The sequence below is a fragment of the Rana temporaria genome, chromosome 5, assembly GCF_905171775.1.
Source record: "Rana temporaria chromosome 5, aRanTem1.1, whole genome shotgun sequence".
Lineage (NCBI taxonomy): Eukaryota > Metazoa > Chordata > Amphibia > Anura > Ranidae > Rana > Rana temporaria.
The window spans coordinates 322,756,537-322,775,386 of record NC_053493.1 but is presented as its reverse complement, the minus strand read 5'-3'; positions in this window follow the sequence as shown (position 1 = coordinate 322,775,386).

The following is an 18,850-nucleotide window of genomic DNA, read 5'->3' as shown; positions in this document are numbered from 1 at the left end:
TTTGGCTGAAGCCACCAAAAGAGGCTGCTCCTCATAGATGTTGAGATGCGAATCTTCTGATTCTTGTTGCCTGACTTCCACTGCCTGAGGAAGCCGGACTGGAAGGGACGTAGTCTCCATAATGCCTATTTCACCATGGGGGTTGTGGAGACCATTGTTCCGATAATCTTTAGACACTGGAACGCTTTCAGATGGCGAGTGTCTAGAGCCCGAGAAATCCTCTCCTGAACCACAGGGATCTTCTCTAGCGGAAGAGAGATGGTCTTCCTCACTGTGTCGAACTGGGCCCCTAGGTATACCAGGCATTGAGTTGGTTCCAAATGGCTTTTCGCTAGATTCAGGAGCCAACCGAATTCGGACAGGATCAAGATTACCTGATCTCTTTGCGCTAAGAGATGAGTCTTGTCCTGGGATAAGACAAGGAGGTCGTCTAGATAATGGTAAAGTCATATCTTTTTCAACCTGATGAAGGCCACTACTGCCAAAAGGGTCTTGGTGAAGACTTGCGGTGAGGTTGTCAGCCCAAAGGGTAGGCACACAAATTGAAGGTGTTCTTGTCCAACGTGGAACCTGAGATATTTCTGGAGCACGATTGCCACTGGAACATGGAAATAAGCGTCTTTCAGATCTATAGAGATCATCCAGTCGCCTGGCTGTATGGCTTGCTGGATTGTCGACAGAGTTTCCATCTTGAATCTTCTGTGTTTTATGAATTTTTTTAGATAGGTCAAATCTATGACTGGACGCCAAGCACCGCTTTTCTTCTGCACCAAGAAGAGGGGGGAGTATACCCCATGAAACTGTTCGTCCTTTGGGACGCATACTACTGCTCCTTTGGATTTCAGTAGATTCACGTAGGTTAGAAGAACCTGCCTCTGTTCTGCTGACCTTGGGAGAAGGGTGGAAATGAACCTGGGAAGAGGAATGCTGGAGAAGGACCATGCGTGGCCTGATGTCACTGTCTTGATGACCCAAAAGTCTGTGATCGAGGCCGCCCAAACGTGCCGAAAGAGGAGCAGACGAGCTCCCACCCGATCCGCCTGGGCAGGCGTTATTTCAAAACGACTTCGCCTGATCGCGTCCACTTGACGCCTGGCTAGTTGATGTAGGCTTGCGAAAAGATGCTCGACCTCTACCCCAGTTCCTCCTGAAGTTCCCGCCAGGTCTGTAGGCGCGAGCTTCCCTAGTGCGGTCCGGGCTATATCTTCTGAACTGTGGTTTCTTCTTTCCGGTCTGACGCCTATCCTGGGGGAGAAAACCTGATTTACCACCTGTAGCCTTAGCAATGGCTTCGTCCAGTTTGTTGCCAAACAAGGATGATCCCTCAAAGGGAATTTTACACCAGTTTTGTTTGGACGACGGGTCAGCGACCCAAAGGGCGCAACCACAAGGCCCGCTTGGCTGTAACAGAAGACAGCATAATTCTTGCCAATAGGCGGATTAAATCGACAGATGCCTCCCCCAGAAAGGCAACCGCTAGTTTCAGCTCTGCCGTTGCAGAACTTCTGGCCAGATCTTCAGAGACACCCTTAAGGAAGGAGTCCACATTTTCCATCCAGGCCTCCATTGCTTTGGATAAGGCTGCCAAGGCCAAAGCAGGTTTGCAAGCTGTACCAGCAAGACCATAGATTCTTTTAAGATCTTGATCCATTCTCCTATCAAGACCATCCTTAAAGGACACTGAGTCAGCCAGTGGCAGTGTAACGTGCTTGGCCAGCCGTGTTACTGCCGCATCCACCACAGGAATGTTCTCCAGGTGCTTAACGTCATCCGCTTTGAAGGGATACAGTCTGGAAGCCTTGTTGGCCATATAGGACTTCTTGTCTACTCTACTCCATTCTTCGTCAAAGATGCCCTTTAGTTCAGTTAATAACGGAAAACTAGGGCGCTCCTTCCCCAGGCGCTTGAAATATTTTTTCTGTTTAGCTGGAGAAGTAGATTGCTCTTCCCACAAGAGAGCCTCTTTAATTGCCTTGATAAGCGGTGTCACTTGAGAGAAATCAAACTCTAAACTCTCCACATCGCTTTCCAGTTCTCCCTTCTGGGAATCCGGTGAAACAGCGCAAGGCTGGGAAGGACCGGGATCCTCATGGACCTCAATGGCCGGAGAACCAGACCTGATGGTACCGGACTGGCTTTGTGTGTGGGAAACATTCTCTCTCAATGATCTTTGCACCACACGTTCCACAAGAGACTGGATACGTTGATCTTCTCTCTCCTTTTCCCCAACCGCATGGGCGTAGCATTGGTCACATAATGATTTGCCCTCCGGGACATGAGTGTCACATCCCCAGCAGGCTCTGCGATCAGAGCGACTTTCGTGGCGGTGGGAGCGGTGTCTGGAGGAGGAATGGGAACTTCTCCTCTGATGGGAAGATGTAGATGGAGATCTTCGCTTACTCTTCGATTTGGAAGAAGAAGAATATTGATGCGGCCTGGCAAGGTCTCTGGACTGGATAGCGGCATTAGGATCAGGACCGGAAGGGCTAAGAGAAGAGATATATAGGGGGAAAAAGTCAGACAAAACATACAAAGTGTGACTTCCACCCCTAGGCCCCTCCCTCACCCGCACATACCGTGTGCGTGAGGGCTGGCCACCTGTAGACGGTGACTGGTCCATAGTTTCTTGGACCTGCGTAACACTGTGACACTTATATCCAAACAACGGGAGAAATCCTATGGTGCCGGATAAAACAAAAAATAAATACACTGCCCCTTTAAGAAGAAAAACATTTCAATACAATAGCACAACAAAGTAACAAAATATGACATTCTAATTGCTAGGCAAAGAGAAAGATACACCATTAGTTAATAATTTTGCAGACTAAATTCATTATGCTGTAATTTGAACCAACCATAGAATGCAGGAATACACAAAAAAAGGATCTATGCCTATAGCATAGGCAGATCCCATACACTAACCTGGCACAGTATCACAGGGTCAGCTGCTCGCCTGTCAGGAGAATCCCAATGTACACAGACGAGCAGCTGATTTTAAATCACCTGCTGGTGACGTCAGACGCTGTCCACGTACGCGCCTGCGCAGTGGCGAATGACTCAACGGCGCCTGTGCGGCCGCCGCGAGTCCCGTCCGACTGCGCAGGCGCGAACCAAGCCTCACTCTGAGAGTGGGCATAGCGCATGCGCGAGGGGCTCTGGCGCTGGTACCAGGAAGAGAAAACGGCGAGCTGGAACGCAGGAGCGCTCCAGCCGCCATACAGGCAAAACAAACAGACAAAATGTACACACAATACAGAGGTGACTGCCATGAAATAGAAATAAGACCTTGCCAGCCGGGACCTGGATCTTCAGCACACACAGCAACGACCGCACAGCGGAGGGGAAGTTGCTGCAAAGCTCTCCATCCGCCCATGGCTGGGATCCGAGCTGCACCGCTTAAAGTGTGCTATCCATCCAAGTGTTGAACAACTCGTTTTCCTAGATCCATTAACCCACACGTAGGCTGCCATGGAGTCAGTCAGGAAATACAATTTTACCATATTGAAAAAAAGGCCATGTTGACAATATGCTTTAAAGCAAGTTACAGTATTTGTTTTTTAAACTACAAACTATTATTTATCAGGACAATAAAAAATAACATAAAAAGAAAAAAAGAGTAAAGTGCTAGATTGCCCATATACAGAATGACAAAACAAGGCTTTTTGACCATGTGAGGTCTACCCACTCACATGTGATAAGGCTGGGCCAATCCAAAAGCTCTGGCATTGTCATATGGGGGGAAAATAAAGTCCTCCATACCTGGAAGTACATGGTATATATTTCTGTTTAAAGATAAGGTGAGTATTTGTTTTTCGGGAGGATGGTAGTTAAGGGAACCTCTGCTTTAAGCCCGTAGTCCCCCTGTCTCTGGTTACAGGCACTGTTCGATGAAGCTCATCCTGTTCCAGGACAAGATCACAAGGAAATCTGCCCAGACCAAGTTTCACTGGGGTTGATTTACTAAAACCGGAGAGTGCAAAATCTGGTGCAGCTCTGCATAGAAACTAATCAGGTTTCAGGTTTTATTGTCAAAGCTTAATTGAACAAACGGAATTTAGAAGCTGATTGGCTACCATGCACAGCTGCACCAGATTTTGGGCTCTCCAGTTTTACTAAATCAATCCAACTCTGACATGTATCACGAAGGACTTAATCATAGATTAAAATCATATGTTAAAATCATAATCTAACACCCAGCCTCAGCTTTTAATACTATAAAAATAAAATGTTTAAGGCCTTGTACACACGACCGAACATGTCTGCTGAAACTGGTCCGCGGACCAGTTTCCGCGGACATGTCCGACCGTGTGTAGGGCCTAGCGGACAGTTTTCCGGCCTAGCGGACAGGTTTCCAGCGGACAAAAGTTTCTTAGCATGCTAAGAAACTTGTCCGCTGGAAACATGTCCGTCGGACATGTCCGATGGTTAGTACGACTCATCGACATGTCCGCTGGTTATGACGTATAACCAGCGGCCCGAAATCCCGCGCATGCGTCGAATTGATTCAACGCATGCGTGGAAGCATTGAACTCGCGTGTTAGAGAACGTTGGTGTCTTATACGTCACCGCGTTCTCTGTCCGCAGGGATTTTGGTCTGATGGTGTGTACACACATCAGACCAAAAGCTCCCAGCAGACATGTCCGATGAAAACGGTCCGCGGACCGTTTTCATCGGACATGTCTGCTCGTGTGTACAGGGCCTAATACAAACAATAGAATGAGTTTCACATAGATAGGCAGAAGATCCGACATGTGTAAGGGACTTACACTGTCGGATCTCAGGATGCAGTACCGCAGCCACCGCTGGGGGCATTTCTCGTCGAAATGCTGCTTCGGATATGCAAACTAGCACTTACGGAGATCCACAAAGCTTTTACGCTTCATTTTTTCTCCGTAAGTATTAGTTTGCCGTCGCAAAATTAGGGCTGCTTTTACAAGGTGTAAACTTAGTACACCTTGTAAAAGTATACCCTTCTATCCCGCGTCGCTGTAATTTTTTTTTTTACGCCGCAACTCTTTTTTTTTTTTTCTACGCCCGTCGTGATTCTCAAAACCCAGCGCAACGTAAAACCGCGCAAAGCACGTTGGGAAAATCGCGTCGGGAGCATGCGCAGTACGTCCGGCGCGGGAGCGCGCCTAATTTAAATGGGACTCGCCCCATTAGATTAGGAACGCCTTGCGCCGGACGGATTTAAGTTACACCGCTCAAAATTTCTAGGTAAGTGCTTTGTGGATCGGGCACTTAGGTAGAGATTTTTCGGCGGTGTAACTTAAACGGGAAAAATTACTTTGCGCCGGGTTTTTGTGGATTAGGCCCATTGTTTGCTTTTGCTACTTGGGAGTGATCTCCAGTAAACAGAGCAAAAAAATACAATGTACTGGGTTATGAATGTGTATCTCACCCTGGCTAATCACTGAGGAGTTTTTGCCAGTGCTGTGGGCTGAACAAGATACTAAATATTCTAGAAAGGCCCTTTCCCTCCAAGTCTTTGTGAAGAGTCTGGAGGTGAAGTGAAGCCCAAAGGTCCATGCCCCTCAGGCCTGCTGCCTGGGGGAGAATGTAGCTCTGTAAGGTCTAGTTCTTAACTCACAAGCCCACTTGCTTGGGGAAAGAAGCTGAAGCTAAAAAAGAGTCCTGCATAGTCAATTGCCTGTCTGGGTTTAAAGGTCCACAAATGGCCTGTGAAAGAGGTCTTAAGAATCTTAACCTGGTCTGTGAGAAAGACCAAATATATGTAAAGATAGCTGTCTGCCTGGCCTACCAAGTTTGTATTAGCCTGTGGTAGAGACATACAGTTTTAACCTTACCCAAGGTTTAAGATTCTACAAGCTACTATTAAGCAAAGGGAAATTTCTGCTTTTGTTTTGGGGTATCATGTACCCCTAATCCTCCCACCCTAGATGTCTGAGCCAATATATAATTGAATTATCTATAACTGTATGGACAGATTGATGGATTGGCAGTCTGTCTGTCTCTCGCAGGAAAGCCCTTTCAAAACCAGTAGCTATTATTGGGGTAAAGCTACAGTGATTTTCTCACAAGCTATGCTATTAAACACATACTACAACTAATACCAGAAAACATATATAACTTTGTTTTAATGTGCAGAAAAAATAAAATAAACAAACAGTTGTGCAATACATATCTCCTGCACAAAATTTAGTTTTATCTTTCAAACAATATACTAATAATGTCCATTCTGCTGCCCGAGGCTTTTTCAATATTTAATAAGCAAACAGTGTTCCTTTACCCTTCCAAATTGTGGGCAGTGATATTCTTTCACCATTCACTCCTCATGTACCAAACATTTTTTTGTCTTTCTATTTTTTTATCTTTCTATTAAGGAAAGGTAAATAATGCTTAGACCTCATGCACGATTGTTTAGCCCTGGTTCATGAGACTCTAGTTAGTACACCTTGCAGCCCTGAAGTTGGTAGCCTGTAAAACTTTATGAGAGGCTGTAAGGTGCTGTGGCTGGCAGGGCTTGATGGTGAACTAAGTAGTACTAATGTTTAGGGCAGTATGCTTTACAGTGATGAATGTGAGAACATAGATTGTGTATGTCTTGACATTATCCCTGGGAACATACTGTCCTAAACACTGGTTGCACATAATGTACTGTTCAGCTCTGTATAACCACAGCAGCCTTTTATAGAGATGTAGAGGCTGACAACAGTGGGGCTGTATGATGCTCCTTTACCTACTGCCTGCCCCTAAACACCAGAGTCCCATGTATCGGGGCTAAACACTCATTGTGCATGGGGCCTTATGGTCTCTTCAGACCTGTTCCAGGAGTTCAGATGTGTGGTAGAACACAGACCTGGGAGACATCATCAAAATTCAGATGCCCTCTTTTGGGTACATTGTATGGTGTCAAATGCTGCCTCCAACACATGCCGATTCTGTTGATGCTAGAAACCATTTTCTTTTGTCCACCTAGACTTGGCTGGGGAATGCTGAGCTTGCTTAGACCTCCACGGGAGTCTAGTAAACAATCTTATTACTTCTTTGGTGGAGGCACACTGGATTTGCGATTACAGCACAGACATACTAATGTGTCTACAGACTGTACATATTGTCCGGGCACATTGATCTAGCTGCCTGCAATGTGAAAGAGCAGTGCATAAGCACTTCTCTTATGGCAGAGCGTGTAAGAGGGAAATTTTTCACATCTCCCCACTGCCACACAGAACGTTAATGCTAATGCTCACTAGGTGATTAGGGTGTTCCTAGGCCTATGAGCACAGAGGACCTACATGATTGCACATCTAATGCCCTGTACACACGATCGGAATTTCTGATGGGATAAAATCTGATGGACATTTCCGTTGGAATTCTGTTCAAGCTGTCTTGCATACACACTGTCAGACCAAATTCCGACTGTCCAAAACGCGGTGACGTAAAACACTACAACGAGCCGAGAAAGATTAAGTTCAATGCTTCCGAACAGGTGTCGACTTGATTCTGAGCATGCGTGTTTTTTTTCTCTGTCGGAGTTCCACACAGACGATTAGAAATTTCCGATCGGTAAAAAATAAAACATGTTCTATTTCTAAACTCCGACGGAAAAAAGTCTGATGGGGCCCACACACGGTCGGAATGTCCGATGAAAAAATTTCGTCTGACTTTTTTCATCGGAAATTACGATCGTGTGTACAAGGCATTAGAGACATTATTTTGTGTGAATACAGTATTTATACACCTGTGGAACTTCATTATCATCTGTTGGATTTTCTGTTTCAACATTTTTAATATTTGAGTCACATATAAAATATTATTGTTTTTTCCATGAACATTATTTTAAGTTTGAGAACATACAACAAATCCAGTTACCACACCAAGGACTAGTAAACAACAACATGGAATGGATTAGATACATTTTAAAATACAAATTGTGCTAAAGGTGGAGTTTTCCCTCCTTTACTCCACAACTCCAATGCTAGGAAATGTACAATGTGAAACCAGGAAATGCTTCATAAAATAGCTTTGTAAATCTTTACATCGTAAGGAGAGGGAGACATATGACCAATCAATATCTTTACTTGGAGCTGAAAGCCATTTAGTAATTTACAAAAGAAGTAAGCAAATTAAATCACTGGGACTCTACAATTACCATTTGCATCTAATAGATTGTAGAATATACTATTGCTAAGTAAACAAAAAAATTAAATCACCTAAAATTATAGCTTTCCTGCTGCTGACACGAAACAAAGAAAAATCTATTGTCCTTTAAAGCATGCAGAAGCATAACTAACCAACTGGCACGTTTTAAGATCCATTTCTCCCCTCTCCCAGATGGTTTGAAACACTTAAGAATTTTGAAGGAAGAGCCTAACTCTTTTACCAGATAAATGGAAGGATATGGGCTTGCCTGGCCAGCTGGTCAGAATCAGCCAACAGCTGGCAAAAACCCACTGTCATCTGTCATCACAGAGCCGCTCCAGGCTCTGGAAAGATCCCGACCATTTTATCAGGATCCACCCAGCTGCCTCATTGACAGCTAGCTCCGGTCCTCAAAGTGAGACTGAGAGCAAACAACTGACAGTCACTGCTCTCCACTCTGAGACAACTGAGAACTGAGCTATTAGCAGTCATGTGATCGCTCATTTCTTGGGCTTAGAGCTGACATGGGGTAGCTGCAGTATCACATAGAGGCAGCATGTACTTTGCTACACCCATGTATCATACTGTGTTAAATATGGTATGAGAATAAGAAGTATATAACGTTTTCCTTATCCAGTAGAGAGTAGCACTTACCTTGATCTATAGCAGTGATAGTTAACTTTCTTGATATGGGAGCCTTAAATGCAGTCCTCGCCATCATCAAAGTGCTGCACATAAAACTATAAAGTAAATATTCAGTGTCAGAGACAGCAGACACACAACAGAATTTAGTCAAAGACTATGAGATGGTCAGAGACTGTGGACATAATACAGAATATGGTCAGAGACAGCAGACATGATACAAGAGATGATCAGAGACTGCAGACATGATACAAAGATGGTTAGAGACTGTGAACATGGTACATTAACCACTTACCCCCCGGACCATATTGCTGCCCAAAGACCAGAGTACTTTTTGCGATTGGGGACTGCGTCGCTTTAACAGACAATTGCGTGGTCGTGCGACGTGGCTCCCAAACAAAATTGGCGTCCTTTTTTTCCCACAAATAGAGCTTTCTTTTGGTGGTATTTGATCACCTCTGCGGTTTTTAGTTTTTGCGCTATAAACAAAAATAGAGCGACAATTTTGAAAAAAATGAATATTTTTTACATTTTGCTATAATAAATATCCCCCAAAAATATATAAAAAAACTTTTTTTTTCCTCAGTTTAGGCTGCTACGTTTTCTTCTACATATTTTTTGTAAAAAAAAATCGCAATAAGCGTTTATTGATTGGTTTGCGCAAAAGTTATAGCGTTTACAAAATAGGGGGTAGTTTTATGTCATTTTTATTATATTTTTTTTACTAGTAATGGCGGCGATCAGCGATTTTTTTTTCGGTACTGCGACATTATGGCGGACACTTCGGACACTTTTGACACATTTTTGGGACCATTGGCATTTTTATAGCGATCAGTGCATTGGCCTCACTAGGGGAAACACTGATCCTCGGTTCATACATTGTATGAACCGAAGATCAGCATTTCCCCTGCTGACAGGACCGGGAGCTGTGTGTTTACACACACAGCTCCCGGTCCCCGCTCTGTACCGAGCGATCACGTGTGCCCGGCGGCGATCGCGCCCGCCGGGCACACGCACGGGAGTCGGGGGCGAGCGGGGGGCGTGCGCGCGTGCCTCCGGCGGCGCGCGCGCCCCCTAGTGGCGGCTGGGAGAGAGGACGTCATATTACGTGCTCTCGCCCAGCCGAGCCACCTTGTGGACGTATAACGACGGTGCGCGGTCGGCAAGTGGTTAAAGGGGTTGTAAAGGTGAAAAAAAATCCCCGAAATAGCTTCCTTTACCTTAGTGCAGTCCTCCTTCACTTACCTCATCCTTCGATTTTGCTTTTAAATGTCCTTATTTCTTCTGAGAAATCCTCACTTCCTGTTCTTCTGTCTGTAACTACACACAGTAATGTGAGGATTTCTCCCTGGTGTGGAGTGTCGTACTCGCCCCCTCTTATGAGGGGGCGAGCAGGAGAGTCAGAATGCCCACTAACACATAGCTCCTTTCTCTATCTGCAACGTAGAGAGCGTCCTGACTCTCCTGCTCGCCCCCTCCCACCTCAAGGGAGGGGGCGAGCATGACACTCCACACCAGGGAGAAAGCCTGACATTACTGTGTGGAGCTATAGATAGAAGAACAGGAAGTGAGGATTTCTCAGAATAAATAAGGACATTTAAAAGCAAAATCGAAGGATGAGGTAAGTGAAGAAGGACTGCACTAAGGTAAAGGAAGCTATTTTTACCTTTACAACCCCTTAAAATGGTAAGAGATAGCAAACATGATACAAGAGATGATCAAAGACTGCAGACATGATACAAAGATGGATAGAGACTGTGGACATGGTACATTAAATGGTAAGAGATAGCAGACATGATACAAGAGATGATCGAAGACTGCAGATATGTCACAAAAAATGGTCAGAGATGGTGCTCTGGTCTTCTTTTGTTCTGCCCTTGAATGTGGATGGTCCCCAAAAGTCCTCACGCACAACAACACTGCACCAGCAGTGGCCACTAGTTCTGCATTGTTCATGATGGCATTATGGAGAGAGATGATGACACGACCTGAGAAGAGCACCTTGGGGAGACAAGTGTGTCCTGTTTCAAGGTGCCAAGCATAAGAAATTTAAAACAATACAATTTCATAATTTGGAGATCTGGTTGTAAAACGTTTAGAGGAATGGAAAAAAGGATAAACAATATATTGATCTAATTTTTAAAGGTCCTCCTAATGTAAAATATGATGAAGAAAGCTTATGTTACATTGTTTGGGGGGAAACAGTTGCAACATTCACAACATTAGGGGATCTGCAGAGAAAACAGTTCAAAACGTTTTGTAAAAGATGATGGCATCCCAAAAAGCAAACCCAAAACAAACACTGATCAATGATACCAATGAACAAACTCTCTAAAGCAGAAAAAAATGCATACAATGTGCAAAGAACCCATTTCTCCTAAACATGCAAAACTAAAAATAGACAAATCAACGAGTTAACAAATATGTGGTAGATATGGGATATCATACAGGACAAAACTATTCTGCAAATGATCAGGTGCAAAAAAATACAAACAAAAATCAATTTAACGGGTATATACCAAGATGCGGCACTCCAAAGATGAGCAAAATATTTATACAGGCAAAGTGCAAGAAGTCTCTGAGGAGCGCTAACCAGGATCATTGATAGGAGATGCAGGCAATTAATGGCCCAGATTCAAGAAGCACTTGCGCGGGAGCAAGTGTGATTTGCGCCGCGCAAGTACTGATTTGCTCCCAGGCAAATTTGCGGCTGATTCTGTAAACCAGTTAAGCCTGAAATGCGGCCATTTTCCCGCGCACGCAGCCTAGCTGCTCCGGCGCAATTATAGCGCAATTTTGCGCGGGGTGTAAGTTGCGCCTTAATGGAATTCCCTCAGCGAATATGCAAATTAGGTACAGCCGATGATTCAGAAACATGCGCGTGTGATGCGCATCTTGCGCTGGAAGCGCGCAAGCTTTTTTCCCCCCGGGCAAACTTGCTCCTGCTAAAAGCAGGGGCAAGTTAGCAAAAGATGGCCACATGTCAGCTGCAGGAGCGCGCAACTTCAGCAGCACCTAGACAGACGAGCTGAACAAGCAGAGCACCCACATTTTCGGGACCTCACATCTGTGCACCAACATGCCAGGGGCAGCTATGGTTCTTGATATTCTATTGACTGAGCCGACTCGTAGGAGGGCACGGGAGAGGATTTACAGAGGGCGCTACAACCTTTTTGATATGAGTGATAATGAGGTGTATCGCATGTTTCGCTTCAGCCCTGAAGTCATCCTTGAGTTGGTAACAATCCTGCAGGATGACATCAGCAGCCCGACCCATCGGGGACAGGCAGTGCAGCCACTGGTGAAGGTAGTGGCAACCCTTCATTTTTTGGCAAGTGGCTCATTTCAGCGCACAGGTGGAGTGGTGGCGGGGATGTCCCAATCCAGCATGAGCAGGTGTGTGCACCAAGTGATCCCTGCAATACTCAGACGCATGGGCACACAATTTATCAAACCAACCATGGCTGACCTGCGGCAGAAGGCAATCAGTGATTTTTATGAAATAGCCAGATTCCCACGCACTGTGGGTGCAATAGATTGTACCCATGTGGCACTACGCCCCCCCCGGCTCCTCGAGCATATCTACTGCAACAGGAAGCATTGGCATTCGATAAATGTGCAGGTGATTGTGGATGCACATGGCCTCATATGGCATGTCCGTGCCAAACACCCAGGGTCAAGCCATGACAGTTTTATTTACCGACACAGCCCCATCCCAACCGAGTTTGACCAGAACATGTATGGAGACAGCTGGCTGATTGGTGAGTGACATGGGTGTCAGGTATGACTGCCCCCCCCCCCCCCCATGATGCAGACATCACAAGGGGCACATGCACGACTAACATCCTCCTTTCTTTTCCCTTCCAGGTGACTCTGCATATGCCCTGGGACCTCACATGATGACCCCATTTCGTAACCCTCAAACACCAGGAGAGGAAAGATTTAACGAAGCACATGCACGTACCCATGCGGTGGTGGAGCGCACATTTGGCATCCTTAAATCTCGATTCAGATGTCTGGATAAATCAGGGGGGACCCTGTTGTATTCACCCAACTTTGTGTGCCAAATCGTCGGGGCATGTTGTATTCTCCACAATTTTGCTGAGAGAAGGGGCATGCACATTGAGCTACGCAATGACCTTACCCCCGAACCACGCAACCCCCCCCCCCCCCAAGAAACACTACCGGATCTTCTGAGGGAAGAGCAATCCGGAATGGTCTTGTGGAACGTCTCTTTGCACATTAAACACACCCTGATCTTGTCACAAGTATAATGCATGTATGCACACCACTGTAGTCCCTAGCACACACACGACACATGCACCCCAAATTGGATTAGACCCAACAATACCCCATGGTATTAGGGAGCAGCAACGCCGCGTCAAGGCTCCAATTATGTTGCTGTCCATTCATACACCTTTCACATGGCAGAGGGTGACACCCCCTTTCCAGCAGGAGTGCCACCCCCCCCCATTCACACACCAGTCACACTGTAGTATACACTCCTCACCGTGTGTAGGGACTACAAATAAATATAAAAGCTCATATTCTGAGCATATATAAAAAATAAAATAAACTCATATTCTGAGCATATATAAAAAAATAAAATAAACTCATATTCTGAGCATATATAAAAAATAAAATAAACTCATATTCTGAGCATATAATAATTGTAGAAAGTAGATCATTTTTTGGATTTCTTCTTTGGGCCAAGGGTGCCCCGGCTCTGGCTCCTCAATCTCCGTGGTGCGGAGGAGGCATGGGGTGGGGATTGAGGGGGGGGAGGAGCATCAACCCCTACTTCCAGACTCCTCGCAGGTGGTGGCTGCATGCCCTCCATGGCGTTGGCCAGGCGGGCGAGGATGGTGTTGGTCTGGGCCAACATCCGCATTTGGCGGGTGGTGGTATCCCGCTGATGACGGCGGGTAACTCTCCCCTCCTCCCGCACTGCAGCGGTGTTGGCCTGCACAGCAGCGGTGTTGGCCTCCACCGCAGCTGCCATCCTGCTTAATAAAGCGGGGGCGTTCTCCTGAGCCACCAAGCAGGTGACTATGGCCTTGGAGTTGCTGTCACGGAACCATGAACCAGACGTACAACAAGAGATAAGTGAAAATAAGAAGGCTTTATTGAAAATCAAGCTGTAAAGCAAAAGTCCAAACGGATGGTTAAACAGAGTCTTGCGAAGCCAGAGGTCAGGAACCAGAAGGGTAGTCGGACGAAGCCAGGATCAGGAACCAGCAGTGAAGTCAGACGAAGCCAGGATCGGAACCAGAAGCAGCAGCAGTCTTAGAAGCATGTGAACACAGGAGGACCAAGCAAGGAACTGAAGCCACAGAGCTCCTATATATGTGAGCCAGGCATCCAGCTCCTCCCAGTGGGAAGGAGGAGCCGCAGGGTGGGAGGCTACAAGAGTCCCAGAAACCAAGATGGCCGCCAGCACATGTCAAACGAAGGAGACAGGAGAGAGGTAAGACCATGACATTACCTCCCCCTCAAGGGCCCCTCCTCCGCGGTGCAAAAAACGGTTTCTGAGGGAAACGTGCGTGGAAGGCTCGGAGCAAGGCAGGAGCATGGACATCTGCGGAGGGAACCCAGGAACGCTCCTCTGGACCGTAACCACGCCAGTGGACCAAAAACTGCACCCGACCGCGGACCAGGCGTGAGTCCAGGATATTGCTCACCTCATACTCCTCATGATTGCCCACTTGGACCGGACGAGGCCGAGGAACCGAAGAAGTGAAGCGATTGCACACCAGTGGCTTCAACAGGGAGACATGAAACACGTTGGAGATCCGCATGCCAGGAGGAAGCGCAAGGGCATATGCTACCGGGTTTACCCTGCGAAGCACTCGGAAGGGACCAACAAAGCGAGGAGCCAGCTTGGGAGTGGGCACTCGAAGGTTGAGGTTGCGAGTGGACAACCATACACGGTCTCCGACCTGGTAGGAAGGAGCAGGCGCTCGTCTGCGATCAGCCTGGAGTTTCTGGCGCTGCGCAGAGACCTCAAGGGACTTCCGGATCTGTACCCAAGAGGCGCGTAGGACGGAAAGGTGATCCTCCACAGCCGGAATATCCTGGGGAGAGAATGCCTCCGGTAACACGGCAGGTTGGAACCCATAATTGGCCATGAAGGGAGACGTCCCAGAGGAAGAGTTCACCGCTGTGTTCCTGGCAAACTCAGCCCAAGGCAGGAGGTCAACCCAATTGTCCTGGTGATCGGAGACATAGCAACGAAGGAATTGCTCCAAGGCCTGATTGGATCGTTCTGCGGCCCCATTGGACTGAGGGTGGTAGGCCGAGGAGAAGGAGAGATGAATCCCCAACTGGGAGCAAAAGGCGCGCCAGAACCTGGACACAAACTGACTCCCCCGATCCGACACTATCTCCTTGGGCAAACCGTGCAACCGGAAGACCTCCCAGGCAAAAATCGTGGCCAATTCTTGTGCAGAGGGTAACTTCTTGAGAGGAACACAGTGGCACATTTTGGAAAACCGATCCACAATCATGAGAATGACCGTATGGCCTCGGGATGCAGGGAGATCCACAATGAAATCCATCCCCAGGTGTGACCATGGGCGCTCCCCGGTGGCTATGGGTTGCAGCAGGCCCAACGGAAGGTGCCGAGGGGACTAACTCTGGGCACAAACGGAGCATGCCGCTACATATGCGGCGATGTCAGAACGTAGGGAAGGCCACCAGAACAGACGTGAAACAGCCCAGGACAGCTGATTCTTACCAGGATGCCCCGCGGTCTTGGAGTTATGGTAGGTTCGCAACAACCGAGTGCGCAACTCCTCAGGCACAAAACATCTGCCGTTGGGTCTCCCAGAGGGAGCACCAGATTGAGCCGCCAAAATCTGCTCACCAAGGGGAGAGGTCAGGCTGGTGCGAATGGCGGCCAGGATCTGATTCGGAGGTATGACCGAAGTCGGTATAGATTCCTCCCTGGACAGCTCGGAGTACTGCCGTGATAAGGCATCCGCCCTGATGTTCTTGGAACCAGGTAGGTAGGAGACCACGTAATTAAAACGTGACAAGAACAGAGCTCATCTGGCCTGACGTGGTGTCAATCTCTTGGCCTCAGAAAGGTAGGTCAGATTCTTGTGGTCCGTCAGGATGGGAACCGGAACCACGGAGCCCTCGAGCAAGTGCCTCCACTCTTTGAGAGCCTGCACTATGGCCAATAACTCCCTGTCACCAATCTGATAGTTGCACTCCGCGGGTGACAGTTTCCGGGAGTAAAACCCACAAGGAAGCAGCGGACCCTCTGGTGTTCTACGCTGAGACAGAAGGGCGCCTACTCCCGTCTCAGATGCGTCCACCTCGAGGACAAAGGGCAACCCAGGGTTGGGATGAGACAGAATCGGGGCCGACACAAAGGCGGATTTTAGGGCCTCAAAAGCCCGGATGGCCTCGAGCGGCCAGACCTGGGAATTACTGCCCTTCCTGGTCAGATCCGTGAGAGGCTTGGCCAGCATGGAGAAGTCCCTGATGAACTTCCGATAATAATTGGCGAAGCCCAAAAAGCGCTGCAAGGAACGAAGTCCACTGGGCTGAGGCCACTGTAAGACAGCCGAAACCTTCTCAGGGTCCATGGAGAACCCCTCAGCGGAAATGATGTAACCTAAGAAGGTTACCTGGGATCGGTGAAATTCGCATTTCTCAAGCTTACCGAACAGCTTGTTCTCTCGTAACCGTTGCAACACTCGCTTGACATCCAGAATGTGGGCCTCCATGGATTCAGAGTATACCAAGATGTCATCCAAATAGACCACCACACACCGCTGCAACAGGTCACGGAAAACATCGTTGATGAATTCCTGAAAGACTGCGGGCGCATTGCACAACCCAAAGGGCATAACCAAGGATTCATAATGACCGGTCCTGGTGTTAAACGCGGTCTTCCACTCATCGCCCGCCTTGATCCTTACCAGGTTATATGCCGCCCTCAAGTCGAGTTTGGTAAAGACCGTGGCCCCCTTAAGGCGATCGAACAGCTCGGAAATCAAGGGTATCGGGTAAGCGTTCTTGATCGTGATGCGATTAAGGCCCCTGTAATCGATGCAAGGCCTCAACTCACCGCCCCTCTTTTTCACAAAGAAAAATCCAGCCCCTGCCGGGGACGAGGATTTGCGAATGTGACCACGGGACAGCGCCTCCATCACGTACTCCTCCATGGCCTCATTCTCCGCAACCGACAGTGGATAGACCCTGCCGCGAGGAGGAACGGCACCAGGTTGTAACTCTATGGCACAATCGTATGGGCGGTGCGGAGGTAGGGCAACTGCGCGCACCTTATCGAATACATCCCGGTACTCCTCGTATTCAGGAGGCAACAGAGAGTCCGAGGAAGTACACAGCAACTTGACAGGCCCATGGATGCAACTAGCCCCACACTGTGGTGACCATGAGAGGATCTCGGCCGATCTCCAGTCAAAAGTCGGATTATGCCTCTGGAGCCAGGGGTACCCCAAGACCACCGAGTAGTGTGGAGACGAAATAACCTGGAAGCAGACTGACTCTCTGTGAACGGCACCAATGGCTATCCCCACTGGAAGGGTCTCATGAGTCACGTGTGACGGCTGGAGGGGTCTGCCGTCTATCGCCTCTAGAGCCAGCGGGGAACGTCGAGCCTGCAGAGGAATGGAATTGGCGGCAGCGAACTCACTATCAATGAAAAAACCACCAGCACCAGAGTCCACCAACGCCTGGGTCGTCACCGAGCCCCCGACCCAGGAGAGGACAACAGTGATCAGTGGTTTATCAACACGGGAAACCGGGGACGAGGAGACTCCACCCAAGATCTGCCCCCGACAGGATCTCAGGTGCGAGCGTTTCCCGGACGGTTCGGACATGCCAACCGAAAATGCCCACCGAGACCACAGTACGTGCATCGGCCCTCGCGTCTCCGGAGTACCCTCTCCCCCTCGGACAGGCGAGCAAACCCCAGCTGCATGGGTTCACCCCCAGACAAGTCAACCCCAGGAGGCGTGGGAGGAGAGGGAGGCACGGGTGGGACAGCAAACGTAGGCGCCAAACTGTTAGGAGGCCTCCGCAGGCTCTCCTTAAAGGAAGGTCTCTCCCTGAGTCTGGTGTCAATCAAAATCAGGAAAGAAATAAGAGCCTCGAGCTCCACTGGTAGGTCCTTAGCTGCAACCTCATCCTTCAAGGCATCCGAGAGACCATGAGAGAAAGCAGCGACCAGAGCCTCATTATTCCAGCCCACCTCTGCTGCCAGGGTACGAAACTCAATGGCGTATTCGGCTACGGATCGTGAACCCTGTCTGACGGACATAAGGAGCTTCGCAGCAGAGGCGGCGCGAGCCGGCACATCGAATACCTTCCGAAGAGAAGCAACAAAACCGGAAAACTCGGCAACCACCGGATTGTTGTTCATAAAGGGCTGGCCCAGGCCAAGGCCTTGTCCGAGAGCAGCGAGATCAAGAAGCCCACCTTTGATCTCTCAGTGGGAAAGGCATGTGGCAGCAACTCGAAATAAATGCCCACTTGGTTAAGGAAACCTCGGCACTGAGTTGGCTCTCCCCCAAATCGCTGTGGAAGGGGGGCAGAACCGGTCATACCCCGAAACACCGCAGGCGCAACAACAGGTGTCGGGGTAGACTCTGGCGCAACAACCGGAGCGGCAGTAGAAGCGGGCCCAGGAGCGACAACCGACCCATCGGCAACGGGAGCGAAATGAGCCGTGCGTTCAAGCAGGGTTTGCAACGCCACGGTGAACTGACCCAACAGGTAATCCTGCTGATCAAGTCTGGCAACCAGCGTGGGTAGCGAGGATGGCCCTGTACCGTCAAAATTCATGGCTTGGTCCTAATGTCACGGAACCATGAACCAGACGTACAACAAGAGATAAGTGAAAATAAGAAGGCTTTATTGAAAATCAAGCTGTAAAGCAAAAGTCCAAACGGATGGTTAAACAGAGTCTTGCGAAGCCAGAGGTCAGGAACCAGAAGGGTAGTCGGACGAAGCCAGGATCAGGAACCAGCAGGGAAGTCAGACGAAGCCAGGATCAGGAACCAGCAGGGAAGTCAGACGAAGCCAGGATCGGAACCAGAAGCAGCAGCAGTCTTAGAAGCATGTGAACAC